This window comes from Anser brachyrhynchus (assembly GCF_964034855.1).
Source record: "Anser brachyrhynchus genome assembly, chromosome: 12".
NCBI lineage: Eukaryota > Metazoa > Chordata > Aves > Anseriformes > Anatidae > Anser > Anser brachyrhynchus.
Genome location: NC_137707.1, coordinates 4780048 through 4804564, shown reverse-complemented (window position 1 = coordinate 4804564; position 24517 = coordinate 4780048). Strand labels below are relative to the sequence as shown.

Sequence of the window (24517 nt, the reverse complement as noted above, 5' to 3'; positions counted from 1 at the left end):
TAGCAATAATGAGCAATAGAGAAGTCTTATATAGCTACAGCTCCATTATTTTTATTAAATCTCCTACAGTTCATTTTTTTTCCCCATAATGTGCCTCCTTATACTCTGTGTTGTTTTAGTGAATTTGCACACTTGACAATTCACAACGGTTGCAACCTGAAGCCATAATTCATCCATATAAATGTGTATTAAAAAGTTAAATCCAGAGTTTTAATCCTTGTCCTAACCCTCTATGAGTTCAGGATTTTTTTTTTTATTTTTTTTTTTGCCACAGTGATCTCCTTCATTTAGCACATCTAGTCTATAGGCTGCAGCCCCACAAATGTTTATAGGCATGCTGAAGTTCACATGTTGGAAGGAGTTTCATTGAAGTCTACTGTGTGCAAAGCTAAATGTGTAGCCTTATTTTGTAAACTCTTTGCAATGGAAACTAATCTTCTGTGTATTTAAACAGTGTTGTACCTGTGGTTGTTGATGTCTGAGCACGCAAAATTTTTAAAATGTAAAAATATGAGTATATAAAATAATCAGAGTAATAATCTCACGTAATCTGCATGTTCAAATATAGAATATGCATGTATAACTTAGCTGCAGCTTCTAAAGTAGAGAATTCAAGATTTAAACAGAAACCTAACACAAAAGATAGCTGTTAAGAAAAGGGAGAAACAGAGAATGACCCAGGACTGAGCCTCAGTGACCTCCAATCTATCAAGACTTTGTGCAGAACAAGAGAAAAATGCCACAACAACAAGAAAATAATACAGTGCTAACCTGTGGTAAATCAAATTAAGACTTCACCACTTGACTGTTTTGAATGAATGTGTGTTTTGCAGATAGTTACTTTACTTAGCATTACAAATTTAAGTTAGAGCATGTTGCATATAAGCACATCCATATTTCATGAACTTCTATGTAGCTTCGTAGTATTATCATAAAAGCGGTACAGATTCCTTTCCTGGCTGTAATGGCAGAGTGTTTTCATTTTAATGATCCTTAATACCATGCAGACTGCAGGAATTCAAAAGATCATCAGGACTTGTACCTTAGAGATTTCCTCGCTATCCTTTTTTTCCTCACTGGATGTTTTTCTGCATGATTTTGCCTTGATTTTTCACACTGGTCATATTCTGCAGCTAACATCTAACTGATATGGACTGACTCCACAGCACCTTTGTGTCACTCAAGGATCATGACGTGTTGGTAGGTGGGATGTCGGGGGCAGAGCACTGGGCTCTGGCTCGGCTGGGCCAGCAGCCTTCAGACCATCAGCACTGTGTGATGTACCCCAGTCTGGTTTTCAGATATCTGAATTTTCTGAGAGAGAATAAAAGGAATCTTGATTGAATGTAAATGATGCTTTTGTATGGTAATATATTACTTGGTTTGGACTGAGCATTCAGTGGCACAAAGTACATTTTAGACATAAAAGAAAACAAAAATCCTTGCACTGAAGAATTTATAGCTTAGAAGAATGAGCCCTGGGTTTTATCCAAGAAAAAAAAAAACAAACAACAAAACAACACTCCACGGTTTGAAGATATATTTGCAAGAGAGTTTTTCAGGATATTCTATCGATAACACTAATATCTAGGAAACTCTCCCACCACAGCCAAAGCCCTTCTAGTGATAATACCTGGATGGGGCCCATATGACACTGTCAATAAGGGAATAGCATCAAATACATAGGAGTGATAGCCAACCTGGATCTTCCTCCCACTCTTCTAATTTCCCTTACATGAGCAGAATGCTCCATGAGTATGTCTATTCCCCTCAAAGACGAAAAAGAGGAAAATATTATTAGCCCACCTATATTTGTGTGATCATCTGAGATGTCTAGATGGCAGGTGACATAAAGGCTTGGTGCCCCAGGTCCTCAGAGGGGTTGGGCTCCCATTGCGTGGGAGGGAGAGGCAACACAGCACCCAGGGGCTCTGAGCTGGTGCTGTCTTCTCTCTATTTTCCCATACAGGGAGACCCCAAAACACTCCACACATTGGTCACACTCATGACTCAGTACAGATGCCGAAATTGCTGCTAACAGGGAAGAAGGAAAAAAAAACATTCTCCTTTGCTTCCAGAGCCTCTGAATCAATGATGTGTTTGGCCTTTGTGCTGCAGTCTCCTAGGTGCAAACCTGTCTGCATCCATGTTCCTGAAGCAATTTGTTTCATGCTGGGCATTTGTTTTGCTCAAAAGCAAAAAGCAGTTTTGCTCGGAGCCTTTAACATGTGGTTATTTCACACGTGGTGTTGCTGGGTCAAACCACCTGCAGTGGGACAGCCGCTGCAGGGTTCACACATCTGGGAATTGCCACATCTTCTTGTCCCACCTCCGCAGACTGGATCGAGTACAGCACATTGCTGTGTTAAAACAGTAGCACCAGGGAAGAACTTGGCCAAAATGCTTACAGCAGTGTGTATAACCTGTGTGGAAAATGAATCCAGCTCAGTGGAGCATGCATTATTAGCTAATGGGATATTACATCCCATCTATTTGCTTTTACCTTCTTTTAAAATAACATGATTATGCCAAATGCATAGTTAGGGTGGGATTTACAGGAACGCTCAGCCTAATGTCTCCCTGTGAGCAAAATCCCTATCTGCAAGATATCACCAGAAACAGCAGCACACGAAAATAAGGATTGTTGAAGAGGACAAGCTGTTGAAAGGATGCACTCTATTACCAGTACATTGAGCATGTGCTGTCAGTATTTTATATGTGGCTATATTGGTTTAAACAAACAAGAGACTGGTGCAGAGCAAAGAGCCAACAGAAAGAATGATTTAAGATGAACCATCCTTCAGCAAGCACTTAAGGGCTGTTAGGAGACAAGCTCTGGGTAATTGGATGGGAGACTCCACGTTGAGCCCCTGCTGAGCAGCAGAACCAGCTCTGGCCAAGCTCACAGCCAGGAAAAGCAGAAAAACATCAGCAAAGCTTAACAGCATACAGGAAGCCCCAGTATTTGATAGGCTGAATCTGAACACAAGTGACTAATCAGAGACAAAGAGAAGGGTTCAGATGAGACGGATGCGTATAGGCTGTAGGTTCTTTTAAAAGCACTTTCAGTGCTTTGCTTCCACTACTAAACAGAGACGGTACCTCTGTGCTAGTGTTCTATGGCAGATCAGCAGTGCACTGTTGAACTGCACCTCTCGATTATCCCCACTGGGGTTTGGTTCACATCATGGAGCAGCCCCGAGGATGTAAACGCTGGGCTGAAACAATGCTGGATGATGTGACCCAGAGGCACACGGTGTACTCCCAGCGCTAACAGGCAGGCAGTCAACATGGACAAATTAGAGCTAACTGGGAGCAAAATCCCTTGAAATTAGTACTGTGTGGATGGCAGGTCCTGAGCAACAAGTGCTTTACTCTGTAATACAATTTGCTCCTAGTGGGCTGCACTATCTCCTGATGTAACCGAACCGTGCTGGTATTGCAAGCGAGTCTGCCTATCATGGATGGCCCAAAAAAGGACTTCTGAAAGGAAGCAGCTTGCTTGCCCAGTCCCAGTTAGACATAGGTGTTAGACATGGGACTATATTACCTTGAATGTACCATCCTTGTCTTAACCAATGGCAGATAATCAGAGAGCTGGTAGAGGTTTCACCTCTTTAATCCTCTCGGATATGGCTTACCCAGCCACAGTGCTGCCCCTGATAAGCTTCTTTTGCAAGATGCTGATTCTTGCATAATCTGTTTCTATTCCACGCAAAAGCAACAGCGCTGGACACTGCCTCCCGGGCTTGCCCATACCCTTCCAGAAAGGCTACTGAGAGCCTACAGAGCCCCTTTGACAGCCAGAATCTTTGCAGCAGCCTGAAGTTATGCGTCTCCACTATGACAGTTATTTAGCTTTCACGATAAAAGTGCCTTTCTGATCTAAATGAACATATTGTTTGGTCAACAGTGAAATTGTCTGGTGGAAAACAACCAATCCAGGCAAAGGAATGCTGTCAGCTCTGTCCGCCCCATGGCACAGAAGCCAAAAAGGTTATCCAGTGCAAGCAAGGAATTCTAAAAGGTGAAAATAATAGAATACAACTATACCTCATGCAAGCATAACAATTATATAAAAAAGGAGCTACTCCTAAATAACTAAAAATTATTCATATGCACTCTCTGAGAAGTCTGCGCTGATCACTCAATGGATGTAATTAGAAATAAAGCTGCATTAACCGATCCTACTATTCAGCAGGCAGGCTCAGGGGTATATCCCCTAAAACAGACATGAAAGTTTTGTTAAATATGATGCAGGACATCATCATACAAGCTACCTTAAACATCTGTCCTCTAATAATAAATGGAGGTCAAATGTAACATTACAGACGGAAAAAAAAATATAAGAGCAACACTAAGAAAATTTAAAATTCTACTCCAGATTACAGGAGAATCTCAGCAAACCAATGATATTCTGATTTTCTAAAGAGAAGTGAGAGCTTTTCAATAGAGAATATATATATTTGAAAATCCATGCCAAAGCCAGTAATTATTAGTCTGTATTCATTTTTCTCTTTCCTTTATTCTCCTAAGAGCTGAGTCACATAGCACAAGGCATTAAATGGAGAATTGCTGCACTGCTGAAGTGCCACATGTTGACTCCATCCCTCCCCAGCCCAAGGGCAGGAACTGAGCACTCACCTCTGGGACACTCTTCACAGCCTGTCACGGCCACACGAGCCCAAAGCCGCAACGAACACGTAGTCCAGTCTGCTGTAAAACTTCCCCAGAGTCACCACACATCATAAAGAGGAACAAATATCAGATGATAACACCTCTGATAACATACACACACCCTGCAGAGTTTAACCACGGTACCTGGAAGGTGATATTTGAAGTTTATAGAATGCAAATTCAAGTAAGCTCTAAGTCAATCAGAAGTGACTGAAATCTGCTTTGGTCCAAATACTTGTTCAAAAAGGTCACAGCTGGTGTAATTATCCTTGCTAGACTTAGCATGCATTCAGCTGTACGCTTAAGACTGCCAAGAGCTGGAGTACATTCAGAATGCTTAAGTGTCACCTTGTTAAAAAAAAAAAAATAGTTTTCTTTAAATCCAAAGAGGGTCATTAAGAAAAGTTAGCAAGCAAGAAATAATTTCTTCAGGAAAGCAGTTGGAGTACGTTTCTGACAAATCTTTCCTTTCCCCCACAGAAATTCAAATTTGCAGAGACAAACCTGGTCAGAAACATGAAGCAGAACTCTTGTTGAAAGGGATCACGTGCTAATGACAACATGATGGAAAGGGAATAAGAAACCTAAGCCTCCAAAATGTTAATTATATCTCAAAGCGAAAGTAAAATCAATAAATGCTATTTCTAAAAAAACTGGTACACAACAGCAAATATAGGTGAAATAAGTGAGCAAAAATATTGTTTTATAAGAATGGCAATTTCAGAGTAGTTTTGCTACTGTAATGGGAATGGATTCCTTTTATTTATTGTCATCACCACGGCATTTTGCCCATCTCTTTGCAAACAGTATTATGATAGCCTTCCCCAGTTATGTCCTGCGCTAGGAACGGGCAGCACCAGCAAACTGCAGTGATGTGACAGTGCATGGCTTTAAAGGCAAAACCATAAAGATTTTAATGGCGACCTCCAGGACTCCTAAAGTGGACAGTAATGAACTCAAAATCTATAGGGGTACAGATTACTTTGGACAGAGTAAAAGCCAAGGGGAGAGGTTAGTCTGAAATGTCAGAAATATTAGCCGCAGAGAAATATAGTAAATGAATCAAAGAGAATAGAGCTACTGGGTAAAAAGATTAAATGGCTAATAAAAGGGATATGCTACTGACCTCCAACATAGGAAGGAGTTGATAATGAGATAAGTAAAGCTTATGAAGATAATAAGGGTGTAATTATGGTCGAGTTCAAACTACTAAGTGTATATTAGGAAACCCCCGAGATATATGGATATAAAATTCTGGATAGCCAGTAGTAAATGATTACCTTTTAGTCCAAAGTGTAAGAGGCTGTAGTGGTACAAGACATATGACTGGGTTTGAGCTTAACCTATAACCCAACAGCAGGACTATACAAGTCATTTTACATTTTTTTTTTTATTATTTTTTTTAAAGAAACATACAGGAGAAGGCACAGAGATTGTGCAATGACTTACAGTTTGTATCCACTATGATTTCTGTTGCCACCTGGCCACACATAGATGGGGCTTCTACATGTACAGAAATGTAACAGGAGAGAGGCTTTGCCCAAGAAACAATACCTAGCACCTAAGGAAAGGAAAGTGAGTTGGACAGGGTATATTTCTTGCCCAGTTCTCATCCCAGAACCTGTGATCTTACTCTCATAACTGAGATTTTCCAGAGCATAACAGCGTACATAGGGCTGAACCCTATAAAAACGTCCCTTCCTTCTAGCAGCTTCTTTGTATCTCCACATCCTTACGTTTCCCCATTTTTCAATTATTATTATTTTTAAATCTGAAGCAAGAGATACCATCCACTGAATACCATCCAGATCAGACGTTATCCAACAGTGCATGACAAATCTTGTATTTATTGGAAAAAGCACAAGCAACTTGAGGGGTCACATTTTTAGAGGGACTTAATCTCAGGCTCCCGCATCAATCCTGCAATCAGCTGACAGTGCGAATAGTAGGATTTGATTTCTTATCATCTAATTTGTGGGTGCAAACAACAGCCTTACACTGAAAAGCTTTGTGCACTTACAGTTCCCATCGACTTCATTTATACTTGCTATTTGTGCTTACAAATCAGGGAGATGCTTGATCTTTAAGTTCTATAATTTCCTCCTGCAATTGGTTGTACTCACAAAATCGCACCTGCAGTTGATTGCTGGAGCAGATTTAAGCCTGGTTCTGGAGATGCAGTCTATGATTTCAGAAAAGCTAACTTTCAAGGCATGTTGGAAGAGAGAAAAACAGCCCACATAAAAATGAGAGTCATGTTTTAGCAAAAGAGACAGGTACATGATTGAGTAAAATGGAAGTGACAGACAATACAAGTTCTTAAGAGATACAGTATACACTTCTATCTGGAAAATACAAACAAACACAGCCCAGAGAAACACTTTCCTGCGGAGCTGTCAATCAGAAAGTGGCACAGAAAGTAAAAAAAATGCAGATTTCATATTTTAACATCTGAACTCTATTTTTCTTAGCTAGAGCATAAAGTATGGTGTATTATATTGCACATGTGCCACTGTGTATGAAAGTGAGGAACTTGTACGGACAAATGAGTACTTCATTGCAGAGCCTGTAATTGTGTTACTTGCATGTAGCCTCCATCATTGCATCTTCACATTAGGTGTATCACTGAGCACAGGATTCTGCATTTATACTAAAAATATCTATCCTTCCATTGTCTGGTGTGGCTATAAAACAGCGGGACATGCATAACTAAAAGATTAAGCAAGATTTTTTTTTAAAGGACTTTCTTGGATCACAAAAAATATAAAAAATAAAGAAAGATGAGTTGGAGGTACAATGACTTAGCTAACCTCACTTATTAAAAAGGTACAGGTGTGTGCTATAAGAGGGAGAGATGGGAACTGACTGTGAATACAGGGCAGTGAATTATTTACATGAAATGTATTTTTAGGACCATGGAAACTGCAGCTGAAAAAAGCTATTAGGCTACTTTGTCCATACTTTGCTTCTAATCCAACCAAAACCATTAGTGCTGAACCAGATCATGCATTTTTAATGCTTTTTTCCACTGTTCTTAAATGCACCAAACACAATTCTTCCCACTTCGGAAGACATTTCTACTCTCTGGGGGGAGGGGAAGGCAAGAGAAGGAGCTTTAACAAGCCAAATCTCTTCTGCCAGCATCCCATGGCTGCTCTTCTATTCCTTTTGAAATGTCACACTACATAGGTGCCTTCAGATGGACGTGGTGAGGAGCTACAGCAAACTGTAAGAAACTTTATACCTAAGAACAGTTCTTCAGCTCATCTTTCACGTAACTTATTTCTGCAGGTAGTCGCAAGAGGAGAGAAGAAAGCTGGAAGGGAAAAAACTTCAGGAAAGGTGAAATAGGTAGCATGAAACAAAGGCAATACTTGTCTCCTATGTGTCACTTTTAACTCCCTCAAACCTTGATATCAGATGTGCCCCGTTTCCAACTCAAAAGCATCTTTGTGTGTCAGATCTGCAGACTCCACTTTGGATCCAAAACTCACATTGATTTCTCCTCTTTTCTTCTCCCCTTTTGTCTCTTTTCACATTTACAAATAGCAAAGGAATTTTAGGTCAAACAAGGTTCCCAGATCATCAATTCACCATTTTTTTAAGCAGACTCCTACAAATTTAACTCGTTTCAGCTCACGTTATTGTGAGAGAGACAAGACTGAAAGCTAGGGTCCAACACTTATGCTGTACTTATTCTTGATTTCCATCACTGATTGCTCATAAGGAGGATGAAACAATCTTGTTGCTGACATGGACAGACAGATCCTGGAGTGAAGAGGCTGACCTTTTTGCCCTGAATTTGTCTTTTCTGGGGAAATGCCTTAAATAAGAATGAGGAACTGAGGAAAAAGTTTTCACTATGCAATGTCCTCGTGGGTCAATATGCAAGAATGATATACACTTCTACATCCTATGCTACATGGGAAGCCAGAGAAATTGATCTAGTGTCCCAGCTGGCTTTAGCAGTCTAATGAATCATTTTGGCCCAGATTTTGTCCTCATTCACTTGGCACTGCCTTGTTTTCCCATTGGAGTCATCTCTCTTGAGGAATTTGCTGCCTCTCCGTTTATGCCTCTCTGATGTATATGTGACAAATTTTACAAGATAGGTCTTTCTTAGATTGGGCTAGGAAACTTATTCTTTAAAAGAAATCCATGAAAATAAATTAAAACATCAAAATTATTACAGAAAACTTATACTTTTGTGATTTTAATAAATTAATAATTAAAAATAGCTGGATAAACTTCAATAAAAACTGTGTTTTGGTTTTAGTTTTAGTTTTTAGATCAGCTCCAACGCTGAGGTAGCTCTTCAAATAACACCAGGGAGACAAGCATGGCCAAAGCTCTTCTGGGCCTTCATGCCATTTACACAGCTTTGCCTGCTGATTTCAAGAGGGAAGCAAGCCAGCAAGCAGAGCTCTTGACCCTTTAAGTGTCTAGTCCTGAGGTTGAGAGCAAGAAGGGTCCTTAATCACCCAGCTACAAGCAGCTGGGTTCAAAGTGTGTGCTTAAATAGTCAAGCTTATAAATGCCTTACTTTATGCTATCAATTAAAAAAAGAAGGGATTTGGATTTTTCTTAAAAAAAAATGTCCTTCGCATCTCTTTATGGGCATGAGATGAGAAACAAGCCTCTTAGTCTTGTCTCTATATTCTGTGTTGCACTTTTGAACACTGCAGAGCAAACCCCCAGGGCTGAATTTTCTTTGCTCTGTGTGATGGATCATCAGACATACAATTCCCATTATTGCTAATGGCAGTTGTGTGTCAAATTACTACACACGGCATTTAGATGCTTCTCCTCAGAGCTACCTACGTTCCTCTTGCAGTACAAGCACATAGAATAATATGCTGGGATATTGTTACTTTTGGAGGTCGTTGGCTGTGAAAGTTTGTGAAATAAAAATTTTGCTGAAAGTTGTCATTACCTTAATACTAAAAAACTACAAGCAATTTTCACTTTTACTGCAAAGCCACCACCACTTGATACTGTAGAAAAAGTCCAGGAAATGCCAGGGAACAAAATTTAAAGTTGATCCATAGGCCGCTATCAATGATAATTCTGGGAACTCTGCTAGAGGTTAACACCAGTATATGAGAAGTAAAATGCCATTGAAAAAGATTTGGGATTTTTTTTTTTTTCCCCAGTGATATCTTCCAAAGAAACAGTCTGGCCTTGAAACTGCTGAGTAAATGAAACAGCAAGAGTCACAGAAAGGGCAATTGCTGTTACAGGCACACACACTACCATTGATTTTGACGTGTTGAATCAAAGCTGCTTGTGTATCACAGACAGCACATGAGGACAACTCTTCTCCTCCAGCATTGTGTGGGAGCCGTGCATCCTGCGGCAGGGCATTGCAAGATCAGTCCCACTGATGCAGCCAGCATAGCCCAGGTGCAAGGCAGGGACAGCATGAGTTTTTTTTTTTTTTTTAATTTAGTTCTTTGTGTGGTTTCCTATCTTCTGTGGGGAGCACGCAAAAATTGCTCTTAAACCCTTGAGGTCTCATCTCTGCCCTTCTTCCTCTACACCATACATTATTTTCACATTCTGCCCACGCAATTTCAGCAAATTTACTGATGTACAAAGGAAAATTTAAACCAATGTACATCTGCTTATAGCTACACTCTGTTTTGTTTAAAGTGTAAGTAGGCATCTGCAATGGGAATAGACAGGTTACTGCTCTAAGCTATGAAATATTCATAAAAACACCAGTGCAATGCCTCACCTTTGCCCCTTCAAATAGATGATGCTTTGACTGCCTCCCCAGAGCCAAGTTCCAGTGTCACAGAGACAGTAAGTAGCTTATTGTCGTTAATATATGATTATATCATCTTTTAACTCTCTCCACTAAAGAGACCGAAGCCTACAAGCCTGAAAATTCCCAACTTCAAATGAAGTTGGGAACTTCTTTTCCCATTTGTAAAGCAGCTCAATTGTAAGATGAGCTGAATGGGGATTCACAGGGAAAATGTTCTGCAACTCTTTTGCAGGAATCTATTTAAAAGGCATCAGAACAGGAATTCTTCATTACATCGTAAATCTTCTGCAGAAGGGGGGAAGAGAACACCCTGCTACTGGTACTCTCCTCTTGATCTACAGGACAACAATGGTTTAGGAAGCAGGTTAGGTAGGAAGCTCATTGCTTCCTTCAGTGGAGTTTCACTGACAAATTGTACCTGAATAAGCCGTGAGACCTACCCTGCTATGGCCACTGAAATACAAACCTCGTGACCTCTTCCTTCTTAAAAGGGAAGAGGGACAACTTGTTTTCTACCACAAGACACTAATAAAACCTTTACAGAATCTGTCTGCTTCCTGGTCCCAAGTCAACTCCTCTTACCACCATTTGAGATCTGTACTTTATCAAACCCACTGGTCTTACAAGACCTCCCTGCAGCAATAGCTAGTGAGATAAGTGTCCTCTGGAGACTGCAGATCACACCAGCTTCTCAATAGGATGGTTGAACTCATTGTTCACTGTCCAAAAGTCCTTGGGAGTTTATGGTCCTACGTTAAAATCTAAATCTTTTCATTTGAAGTGATACTTCATGATGGATAGTGTAAATTAGTTTAAAGTAAGTTTTTGTCAGCCAAAATAGATAAATTTAGGCAATGCCTTTCTAAGTGCCTCTGTGAATTAACATTTTCATAGTTCCCCCCTGGAACCTGGGGGAAATAAAATCCTACTGGTGATTATTTTCCCACTTTTCATTGTCCCAAGTGGAATTTTTATTATTATTATTAAGACCCTTAGTAGAAGCCTTCTGATTTATCTAGCTGACATGTTAATGGCCACTAACCTGAGCTCACTTTTCTTTCTTATTTTACAAAATACATGTTCTGAAATCTGTCAACTCTTGTTTTAGGAACAGTCTGAGAAAAATCTTTTTGAACACTTTTTTAAAGTTAAGGAATTGTGGATCTGAGGAAGAGAAGAACAGAGAGACTTCTGTATCAAAGTTTTGGCCTAAAAAAGTGGCTCTCATCAAGTCTCTTTGGCTGTCTGGTATTTCACGTGGATTTCTTGGGTCATATTTTTCATAAGAATAGCCAACATCAAACATCAGCAAAGCAGTACTCATATTACTGGCCACTGTTAATCTCCTCTATTTCAGATGAGTCATTTTTGACTTTTATTAGTAGGTGGGAAAATCTCTTTCATCTAATTCCCAGCATCTTCATTCATGCATGACAACTTGTCTCCACTCTCCGCCTCTGCAGTATGTGTGAAACAAGATGTCTCAAAGTTTAATTCAAGAATTTAAGTACTGAGCTGAAAAAAATGCTGAAGTTCCTTATATTTTTGTAGCACAAGCTAGAATTATTAATAATCATAAAATACAAGGCCTTTTGCAGACAGCTGTTCTGCAGGTGGAGATACAGTGAACCTGACAAGAAATTTGGCTTCCGACTATTCTATCTGAAGTGCTAGAAGAGAATAAGAGGTCTAATTCTTCAAGGACATACATAACTTAAACCTCGTTCCTGCCAGCAGACTTCAATAGGCCAAGTTAGCATGATAGATTTAATTGTATGCCTGGGACATTGCTGAATTGAGGCCTAAGACTCCAGTGGTTGATTGATAATCTAAATTGCAAGAGTTCACAAAACTTGCTAAACAGCTGTTCCCAAATGCAGCTTGACTTCTGCCTTGTAAGACGATAACGGCAGTGTCTGCTAGCATTCATGTGTCTGCAAAAGAGAATGAAAAAGGAAAAGGCAGGCAAGGCTAAGCAGAAAAAAAAATAAAATAAATCACTGCATTGGAAGGAGCTTGGATGCTACCAAAGGTGAGGATATATTACTCTGTCCAGACTGGCTGTCTCAATATTTCTGACTGCCCAGGTCAAGATCGGACACCTACCTGGGCCAGCCCGTGCAGTCTCTGAGAAAAAAGAGCAGCGTTTAAGGACAGACTAGAGGTGTTTGGGAGGCTCAAAGATGTAGGTAAGCTAGTTCAATTAAGTACTCATTAAATTTTGGTGGAGTGTCTTCATTCAGAAATATCCCTAAGCCATTGCAAGTAAAAAATGAACATATTTCATAGAAAATTCCTCAATGAATTTTGGTGTCACAGGTTTTGCACATTCTACAGTCCCACTGGTTGCTGCTGGACCTACTGTGTAATCCAACCTATATAGGCACTGAAGGCATTCATTTGGTATGCCAGCATTTTGAAAACATCTCTTACTCCAGAGAAGTAAAACCAGAACAGTAAAAAATATCCCATCCTCATTTTGCCTTTCAAATAGATCTGGTTGGGTGGGGAGTGACATGCTAAAAGGTCATATTAGTTGTGCAGGTGAAAGATAAGCAATCCAAAATTCCTTTTTGGTGTATTTGATTTCAGTGAAGCCACTCATTGGAAATGAATCTGGCTTCGTTTTCTCACACACGTGTGATGTTAAAAAATTTGCTCAAGTTCTGGAAAACCTCTACAGTTCTGGTAAGCCCACAGTTGTTCTCCAGAGGGAAGTTTCTGTGAAATGACATGCCTTTATTCACCTCAGAGTTTCTAAGAATAGGATTAATTAGTTTTAGACATCCTACTATCAAAAAGGTTAAGTTCTTCTTCATTAGGAACGACCTCATCTTGTCTCCAATCTCACACTGCTATCATCTGTAACGACGCACCAGAGAGGCATCAGTTGTACCATGACCGAAAAGGCTGTTGGATGACTTGTTTATAACCAAAGCTTTAATTCATTAAATAATGGAGAAAACAACTTTTTAATGTGAGTTGTGTTATTGCTTTGCAGACTGAGTGCTTGTCTCATTGCTGCTGTCACATCTGGGGCTAATTTAATGAATAATTAAATAATTTAGCTTTTAACTAAATTAATCATTTAGTTAATTCATTAATAATAATCCATTGCACTTCTATGGTGCCTTCCAGGCTAAGATATCAAAGTGTTTCATGAGCATTATGGGGAAGTTCACCCTTCTTCCTCCCGCATATAGCCTGAGTAAATGGGTTTTATACGATAAACTACATTAGCCAGCTTCAAAGAGAGAAGGAATCCAGCTGATTATGTGGGTGGGTGACAAAGGATGGCTCATACAACCAACCTGACATTTTTAGCAGGTGCAGACTTTCCTCTCCAAGATTCTCTTCCTTTGCTAAAACAGCTCACGTGGTTTACCCTTCGGACAGCAACAGGGGTTTGTTTCCTTATTCTGCTAAAGTCTTCTTGGGTGCTCCACAGTCCATGAATGCCTCAGCGGTCTATCAAAACAACAGGGCAGGTGGAAACAGCTCCTCATTTCAGGAAAAAATACACTTAAGGTTGTGAGGTTTTTACAAGCAACGGTAAAGTATGCCACACGTACAGCCAGCTACGTGAGAACACTTGTAACCAAGCTGCAAACTTGCAAATGGTAGCTTGGTTGTAAATGATCATCCCCATGAATCTGGATGTCTGCAACTTGTCTTCGTGCCCTGGGAAAGCGGAGCCAAAAGGCTGCTAAACTCAGACAGCAGGTTGGTGACAGAAGCTGGCACAAAAACAGCACTTCTAGTCCTTTGTGTGCCCAATGGATCCACACTCCACTCACCTAAGTAAGGTACTGACACTGTCCTATTTCAAGACAAGCTCTGGAGTTGATTATATTTTTAAGCCGTTATTAATAATTTCCCCATCAATACTCTATTGTTCCTCTTATTTTTATCTCTTTGATACATGAATAACCTGTGAAGGTGGTTTTCAGACATTTAATATCATATTTCCATTTATAGTAATTTCACTGTCTCAGTTTGATTCAAGGAGGTGCTGTTTTTAAGGCATAATGGAAATTATTTTTTGTACATATTGAAAGAGGCTGATTACGTAGAATGTCGTGGCCTGTTGTGCAGAAGCACAATCACGAATCTCTCTTTTTTTCCTTCAAGTTTAAGCAATGCTAAAATTTCTAATGATGCTCCATAGCGACTATGTGAAGGAAAAAAAGAAAACCTTTCAGCATTCAGGCAAAGTAAGCGGACAAGAACCCAAATAGACTTAAATGTAATTCTGAAGGAGAAGGAAACGACCGTTTAAAAGAGCCATTATGTTCTTCAGTGAAGATGTGCTCATGCAATGTTTAATGAGGGAAGAGCAGAGGCTAAACTGATGTATAAAGTGGGGTAACACGATGCCCCAGAAAGCCTTGTGAGAGGCACAATAAAAAGCCTGTTCTCTCCTGAGTGATGTGACAGTCAAGTACACAATTGAAGGTCCTTAAGGGGATGGTGCCACAGAGCAAACATGACGAAGCACCTTCTTGTGAAGATGGCAAAGAGGAAGAATGACTCTGAGAAGCAGGCAGCAGCAGAGCTGCTAAACATCCGAAGCGTTTGTTAAGTTAAGAGTAGCACTAACACTTCTGGTAGCGAAAGCAACTTTCAGATTGTTCAAAATGCCCTGAAGATTTTAGTGACTGAAATTGCTATGCATATGGGAAATATTCACCTAGGGATGCTGGAGGGTGGATGGGAGCATTGTACAAAGAACTGGAGGAAAAAGAAAGATATCCCAGGGTGTCCTGAGCACCAGCCTGGTTAAGGAATGAGCAGCTCAGAGGTAGATCGTTCTGATCCAGTATGAACCCCTGCATACTGCTTCAGGACTGACAGGAGCCACCAGTGCTAAACACATGATGGAAATTAAAGCTTTATGACTCACATCTGCAAAATTACTGTGTTCTACTCCAGATCTACATAGGTAGCCACCTCCGGACTATTTTTTTTCAGTGAAACCTCATGGGAAGGGCAGTAATGGGATAAATCCTCAAGGAGCTTGCAAGAGGTTGAAACAGCATTGCTCCTGTTATGATTGAAGTGTTAGGTGATCTACAACTAGAAACCAAAGGAAATAATAACAAAAATATTGGCCTGCCTCTTTAAAGGCATGCAACTACTCACTGCAAGGCTACTGTTATCCTGAAATTTACTTATTTGCTTAAGTGCTTTGTAGGACAGAAACATCATCCTGAAGCTTAAACCTGAGCATATGTTGAAGTGCTTTTCTGAACAGAAGCAAAGCTTACAGGAAACCTCAGCTGTAGTGAGCATCCAGTCTATTTAGGAGCCAGAACACATCAGCTCAGGTGTTTCCTCAAGCCAAAACCAAACATCAAAGCTCTACATAAACAGCCAATTTTTTTTTTTAAAAGATGATTATGCAGAAGTACTCACTGTATGCTCGGCCCACAAAATCAGCGGGCAAACCCATTGCCAGCATAAGCTTCTGTAGGCCAATGAGGCCAGTAGTCCAATGACAGCTTATGGCAGATCACGATCCATTTGCTAGATATTTAAGAGTCTCACAATGCTTGCATTTTTGCTGGCTGTTGCAAATAAAGATAATATTTATTGATTTGACATCTAATGTTATTCAACTCTTCACAATCAGTGGCTTGCTTCTTCATTGATAATTATTATTAGGTGAATCAGAGTGAAAAGAAAAAGAAGTTAAAAGGACCTTTTTGAAGACATGCCACTGTACTGTCTTGCCAAAAAAGATGAATTTGTCCTTAATTAGGCCAGGGGAAAGAAAAAGGCTTCTACGGCCTATTAGCATGCTTTTATCACTGCACTCGAAGTTACAAATAATTAACAAAGTGAACCTCGTGGAAGTCTGATTGGTCCTGTGAAACATCCCTTGTTAGTTGTCACCAAGAACTGCCATGAGGTCCTGTCAAATTTTTGCTAATGTGCATATTAATGGATTTTTAGTAGGACCATTTGCTACTTCAAAGATCATGTATGTTGTCTATTTAACCTTGAAAAGCCCAGTGGCTAAAAGTATTTAGGAATATGAAGTGCTTTTCTGCCTAATTTGTTCCATAAGCATCAAATGGAAGATGTGTCATTTGGAAATGTAATTTAGCATGACAGCTAGTGTAACACTCCAGCACAGGACTTCTTTAACAATTGTTTATCAGCCATCTTATTTGTTGACCATCCAATCTAGAAATTAAAAAGTAAACAACTCTTCATTTTGAAATACTTTGATTTTTTTTTATTATTGTAATAACATTTGCAACACAGAGTTGAAATCACAAGTGAGCGTACAAACCAGTTTAGCTGCTCAAATAATTAATCTTTACACTGACATTTGGAGAAAAGAAATGAAAATCCTGAATCACTGAAGCCAAATCAAAATATACGGTGAATCTTGCATTTGCATGTTAATATCACTTATTAAATTACTAAATCAACTAATATTTGTCAAACTCTTTGAAGATTAAAAGCACTCAATGTTAAACACCATTCTTCTCACCATTACATATTTTAATGTTTTAGCACACAAAATGCATTTCATACAGATGTAGAGGATGCTTAAAATTAGCTTGTTTATACATTTTGAGGATGCAGTTAATTTATGTAGGTTAATGACTCCTGTGGCATATTGAGGATGGTACACAGAAAATAAATGTTTGCAAGCCAACTGATCAAGTAAAAGAAGATTTCAGGATTCTGTTAATTGTCAGCAACAGCAAAAATCTCAAATAAAATTCTACTCCTTGGGAAAAACTCCAGCAAACCTCTTCTGGTTGCAAGAACACTAGAATTTCACTGCTTTTCAGGTTGGACATCTGCATGTTTCCCCGATGAGGAGCCAACATTAATAAAGCAAAGTCTTCAGATATGGAAACCCTGTCTCAGCAAGGGAGAGCACCAAGACAAGACCTGACTGCCACATCTCCTGTCCCACTCCAGCAGGGTTAATAACACCCAGAAATTGTGTCCTGAAGGTGGTCCAGAGAACTGTTCAACCTACCTCAATCCCAGAGGTCTACTTGGCTGATAGGATATGAAAGGGGGGGCGGGGGTGACACGGACAGGACCCTGTTCACTAACTTTTGTGGAGGGGAGAGAGAAAGTATCATGATTAAAGAAATATTGAGGAAAGAGGGTAATCTTAAGAGCAAGCAGGGAAACTCCTTGAAAAATTGGTAAGGAGATGCTTGTCAGAACAATGAATTGCTTCAGTTCTCTTTGATGGAGAGGAATCAATGCTTAAGCAGATTTACCAGGAGCAAGACAAAAGTTCCCATTTGTTCAAGCACACAGAAGAAACAGCATGCTCAAGTTCAGAACACAAATAAGAATCCCTAAACTAGAACTAGGTAAAAGCGTGACCTTTTTAGGTCAGGGGGGCCAAGCAGCCACTCAGCTGCTGAAACCAAGGTGGAAGCTGCCCTTTGCCCAGACCACCTCACAGCCCGCTATACGGGGAGATTTCTTCGTAAAGAAGGACTGGAACTTTTGAGGCTGAAGAAGGTACAAAAGCAGGTGTTTCACTTCCTTCCTCAATATTTACTCAAATATTTAGATTATTACTAAGTGGATTACCCGTCATTCACTGTAGTTTCATTGTTCCCCCCCTCCTCCTCTCCAGGCTCACTGAATCCAATCTCAGCCTGTTTTGAGTCCTGAAAGCACTTCAATACTACTTCACTTTGGCTTTCAAAGCCACCAGCTGACTGCTCATACCAGGTCTGATTTTGGTACAGACAGAATAAAACCTGCCAACACATGGGAAATCACCAGGACAAACAGACATATATAATTCATGACCAGAGAGGCTATCGGTCTAACAGTCACCACATAGGGCTTCCTTGGATGGTAATTTGGATTTAGTAGTCCCAGGCAAGTAATTTAGTAGCACAAGTCTCATAAATCTGTTATATAAATTAATCTAAGTTTGCTGGTAAATTTGCAACTATACACATTTTCTACATCCTGGAAGTGCTGGAGTTACCGCAGCAGTTTATTTAAAAAAAGAGACTGATGGCTATTAGTAAAGAAAGGTTGGTGGGGAGAATTCTTTAATTAGACCAGTGGATATTGTTTTGATAACTCTAGGTTCATTACATAATGGTTGATCACATACCACATTTCTCCTCTCAGATGTCCCAGATAAAATACTACCTACTGCAGACCTACATTTCCATACTCCCATAACATTTCCTTAAGCTTCAGCCGTGCATAACTTGCTGACAAACTTAATTAAAAGTACAATTCTTTTCCAGTATGCACTATACCCAGTTTAAAATTAGATCTGGTTTCTCCTTCACTTTCTGCAGCAACTGAAACTTTTGATTTTCTCAAGCTTTTTTCTATCTTGGAAAACTGTAAGATAAATTTATGTTAACATAAGCCCACCCTCATGTGTGTTTTAATGTCTTTAAAAAGACAAGTACACCTGGCAGCAGGGAAAACATTACCAGGTAGTACACAGGGTAGATCCAGCATTAAGAAAAGTTTCAAACAGGCTGGAAAAAAAAAAGTAATATTTTTAAAGCCACATTTGGAAAAGACTGAATATAATTAACCTGTGAAATGCTATGCTTGTTGGCTTGCCCGGTTCAGAACTTCCCAGGGACCATTTATTTCAACAGGAAAGCATAAATGCTATATAACACTGACTTTATCAGTGCTATTTTAACTGAATGGTGTCCCCAGAGCAACTTAAGGGTTAATCCTTTGCGCCACATGAAAGGTAATGGATTTTGATTAAAAGGAGCACATTAGCAACTAGCAAGCCTAAAGCAGATACACATACCCCAGCTCTATATTTAATTTAAAGCCAGCACCCTCAAAGATGAATGTAAGACATTTATACCACTAGCAACTAATCCTAAAAATGTAGCACAACTGACCTCAGTGAAATGGAAATTATGACCACGGCTTAGCTGTAATAATTATTTGCATAAGGTTTTAGTGGCAAGTACGTTTAGAGAATAATAGTGCATAGATTCTTAATGAAAACCAGCCCAACTTTCGGAAGAAGAGCTCAGTATGCTTTTTCCAGGTACATTTTGAAATGACAGACCCTTCCCACCAGAGATTTGCCTGCATGGAGAAGGAAGGCAACAAGCTCTGCTTTCCATGGACAAAGCAGGTGGTGGAACCCCAACCATTTTGCTGCTCCTCCCACTACCAGACTCGTCTGCTGCCTTGCACTAGCCCTGGACCCTAGGCCAATTTAAACAGCAACTGAATTAGTCTTTGCTCTCTAGCTGGTTGGTTGGAATAGAATTTTTCACCTTCGTTTTCTCGGCCTGGTGACCGTCCACAGCACAGGAAAGAAGCTGAAGTTATTACCATGCAGTAGCTGATTGCTGGCTTGTGCAAAATGGCTTGATAGCTCAATTAGGGGACAGATGTGCATGGCAGAGGTCCCCCTGCAGGACTGGTGGAGATCAACCAAAGAGGAACAAAACACATCAGGACCACCTTGCTACAAAAACTCTGGTTTTAGGTAGAATTACAAAAATGTTTGCACAGGTTTTCATGCCAGGGTAATACTGGGGGAACAGCTGCACATTATCTCACCTTTGAGACCTACACATGGTATCACCTCGCAGTGCACTAGCCTTATAAACAAGAGTGGGCTGTCTTCATGTGGACAGGGAGGATTTTTATCCAAGGCACATCTGTCCCCTCAACTGGTATTCTTCCAAAGCTCTGACAAATTATTGAAGGTTGTCCATTGATAACAGCTCAGGAAGGAAGAAAATACCCAGCCCCAGACTATGTCCAGACCAAAAGCCAATGGAACCAACCACAAAAGAAGGAAATAAAACAGATGTAGAGTACGTGGTCAGCAAGCAAAAGGCCATCCTTGTTTTAGATTTTAATTATGAAAATTTTTCTCTTCTGACAAGTGAAATGAATTTAGTCACTCATGCATGGTGTGAAAGTTGAATCGTTTGAGAATTAAATCAAAATAAAAATGAAAACTACAAATGGGGCTTTCACTTCTACCAACAAGGGATCCATCCTTTAGAGGTGACATTTCACAGAAGTCCCTGAGAAATGTGATTGTTCCTAGCATTAAGTAAATTATAGTCCCTGAACAGTGTGGAAATAATGAAATGTTTGCTGTTTTTAAATAAATGCTATAAACCCCAAAAGGCTGTTTGAGCCTTGAAGTAGAGGAGAATAAAGTGTTTCATCCAGGAAAAGGTATGTGTAAAACACCTGATGGCTGGCAATCTTAAGACTTCACCCTGGTATTAGCTGATAGTAGTTTCCTGTTTTCTGCTAATGGGCTCAGTTTTAGGAAGTTTCTTTTCTTCCCTCCTCTCCAGCTGACACTTATACATGAAATGGCAATACTTAACTAGACGTGCCTTTCGCAGAAACAGGAATGTCAGTGCATAAGCCCAAACATAACACAAATAAAGGCCACATGCCATGTAATGTCACCCCAGTCAAAGAGGCAGAAAATACAAGTCTGACGGCTGCTTGCGACCCCGGTGCTTCTCCCCATCACTTCAGGAGCAAGGTTAGGCTTGCTGATGCTTTGTTTGTAAAGAGCTTACACCTTTGACAACAGGATTCTGCTGTAATCCTAGGCAGCTTGTTTTATTCATACATAACCTGCCACATCTCATTGCTAATCAGTATCTTCTGATATTCTTCTTGCAATGCTTTTAAATCCTCATCATACCCTATTTGCCATTTCTTCTTCCAACTGTCTGATTATTGTGAAGAATAAAAAAACCTACAATTGTTGAAAACATGTAAAATTGTTGCTTAGAGTACACTTGTCATTTTGTCTTATCACAACAGCGTAAGACTCCAGCCTCAACACAGATATATTTAATACAACCAGATTGTGACACATTCCTTCATTAAGGAGTCTCTAACACATCCACCCAGCACTCCTCCTGACACAGCGTTAACCAAGCTGGCTAACACACAGCCACCACGCTCTACGATCACAGATTTAACAAACCATTCCTAGAAACTCGGGCTACCATTCCCTGGTGCCAAACACAGGTGTGCTGCAGCAAACATGCTTGTTCCTTCTGTACGTGCAGTGCCTTCCTGGACTCTTCCCAAGAAGCAGCAACAGAAGAAGGAGAATGAGCTCGCTTGGCTCAACACCAGCCGTGACCCCACCTGCACAGAGCAGCTGCAAGACATGGCATTAACTCCTGACAAGTGGATTACTCACAACAAGGAGACAATTCGGTTACTCAGAGGAAGGAACAAAATATGTCACCGAAAGGTTTAGGGACTATGGAGCAAACATACAAACATTGTTTAGGCACCTATTTATGCATATATGAGCCTAGTGGGATTTGCAAAAACACCTGCAGAAGTTAGTCACCTAATTTGTACCAGCCGTAAAGGTATTCAGAGCCTAATTGCTTAAGTGGTTTTGAAACTCCCAGTAGACATCAGAAGACCTTTGTAAATCTGCTCCCCTGTGCAACTGGGTTTTTATGGACACAGACTATAAACACCTATGTACAAATGCTTATTCATGCAATTTTGATTTTTTTTTTTTTTTTTTTTTTTTTTAAGATTCAGGGGTTCAAACAAGTCCAGTTGCAAATTCATTACTAATCTGCATATAAAGCTGAGCTACATGGTGTATCATTGCATGCAGTTATTGTTTAAGCAAAACTTTGCATGAGCAGAAATATTATTCCATCCTTAACTACAGATAGGGTATTTTCATTAAGACAGTGAAACCACTCTCAACATACTGATATTTGAGTTTTGTTTTAAAAAGCAGGCTTTCCTCTTCACTGGTTACAGTTTGTCCTTCTGTGAACTAAGTTCCTTTACAAACAACATACATCTTGTACACAACTCACAGAAGAAATTATCTGTTCTTTTTCATTGCAAAGATTTGTGTGGATAGCCTGACTCCATTAATTTCAACTGGATTGACTCTGTGCCATCTGTTTTCTGTGCAGCTGCTGTATTGTGGGAGAGAGGAAGACAAAAAAGTACCCTTCTAAGCTGTACGGATAGTATCCAGAAATAAGACTATAATTGGTGGAAAACCTTCTGAAGTCTGCTGTAATCATAACAGGCAAAGGGATTAGAGTGTGATCTAAAAGAAGAGATGCAGATTACTTTTTTTTCCCCAAGAGGTTTTTAAACCTACCTACATATGGGTTTCTGACCCTTATCCCTTAGAAATAAAAGGAAACAAACCCACCAGTGCGAGAAGCAATTAAACTCAAATCTGCGCAAGCTTTCTCATTGTTTTGCAGCGTACAGTAGACAGGTAACAATCCATCAAACGGTGACTACAGTGCCGGTAACAGGAAGGCAATATACTAACATACGTCTGCTGCAAACAGTCATTACAAGGGCAGTACATTAATCTTAGAACACCATCCTGGTTTCGAGTAATCCTAATCTCCACTCTTATATCAGTGATCTTAATGATTTGCTTGCACAGAAGCAAACCAACTGGTGCAGCCATCCAGAGAAGGGAATACTAACTCCCAGTTTCAAGGGGATGAATCATTTCCCAACAGGAGCTGGGAAAACAACCCCTCGGGGCATGCAATCAGATGCACAACTGCAGTACAAAAGATTCATTCAACTCATCGCATGCAATATATCACTATCAGGCAGCGCATACTTTTGGTTTTCATTTGTGACGTTGCATGGTCTGTGCCTTGCTGTATCTGTTAAGCATACTTAGTATCAAGAATAACAGTGCCAATTTCAAGACTACCCTCAGCAACACTATTTCATGCTCTAAAAACACTGCATCTTCATCTTAATGCTGCTGGTAGTTTTGGTCAACTTTGTAAATGTGTTACTGGGCCCAGAAACAATTTATTTGTGCTTGAACACCTTTTGTGATAAGAGCACTGCCTTTGCAGGATTAAGCGATGTTACCCATGTATTTATGACTTGGGTATCTTTTTTTTTTTCCCCCCAGCTTTAATAAATAATGAAGTCCGGATGGTTTTGCAGTTGGGTTCTTGCCTTCCTGGAGCCATGACGTGAGCCGGAGCAGAGCACCGAGGGCAGCAGCTCACCAGGACAAAACCACTACTTCACAAGGACAGCAGCTGTAAATATAGCAGAGGCCTGGTAAGGAGCTGAATGGGAAAAATGGGCTGCAGCTGAGCATCTCCCCTTGTACCAAGCACCTTTCTGGAGGCTGCTGTCTCCTCCACAATGCTGAGCACCCTGTTCCTGCCTATATCAAACTCTGCCTAGAAGGCAAGCTGAGACCAGCAAGCGAGGTGAAGCTTGACACATAGCGAATACTTTAATAATCCAGACAGCAACAATTAACTGAGGACACATCCCGCCCATCCAGGGCTTTCAGACCTGCTGCATGGGGAGACGCTGTGTATGTTTTTTGGCGCTGTTAGGAAGCGATGATTACAATCTTTATCACATACAAGTTCCAAGGGAAGCAATCCTTTTCTTATAAGCAGGACGGTCATTGTGACTTACATCGACAGATCGATAGAGAGGTGTCAAACATCCTCTGAGAACCTACATGTTCACAAAGACACTTTCCAGAGGTTTTTCAGTTTCAGACTTACATTTTCTGTGCTTATTGTCTACACAACTTTGTGGTCAATAAGCTTACGCTGGTGATGGTCTAACGACTAGCCTGTTCCCCCAGGACAGTCATCTGTATGGCTCTGTTGGAGCTCTTTAAACAATTTTGTTTGCATTTCAGCCGCAGAGACTGCTGATAAAAACCTGAAACTCTTTTCTGAAACTTGGTCCCCGAGGTGCACAAAGTCCTGCGTGACCCTGTCACGCTCATTCAGTGTAAAGCTTCCCTCTCCTCTGCGGGCTTTACAGGCAGACGATTAGCAGAACAGCACACACCTCCGCTGACAGCCCTGGTACCTCCGATTCGAGGTTTTCAGAGTTTCCAGTGCCTTTATCTCAACTTCCATCAGCAACAGTGAAGTCCTTTTGGCTGAACTAAGGCACACAGAGAATTAAAGCAGATTGTGGCAGAGCAAAGAATTCAATGTCAGCCTCTTGAGACTCCAATTTGTCCTGCACCCTGCAAATATGCACCACAGCTACAGCACAGCGCTTGAACCA

At 40.3% G+C, this 24517-nt stretch overlaps 1 long non-coding RNA gene across 1 annotated transcript in view; it reads right to left on the bottom strand.

Annotated features, from left to right (window-relative positions):
- LOC308176331 overlaps positions 1-24517 on the bottom strand; it is a 94228-nt gene that overhangs the window by 64004 nt on the left and 5707 nt on the right. Inside the window, exon 2 of the long non-coding RNA XR_013938233.1 lies at positions 1043-24476. This is a non-coding gene — a long non-coding RNA (uncharacterized lncRNA). The remainder of the gene's footprint in view (positions 1-1042; positions 24477-24517) is intronic.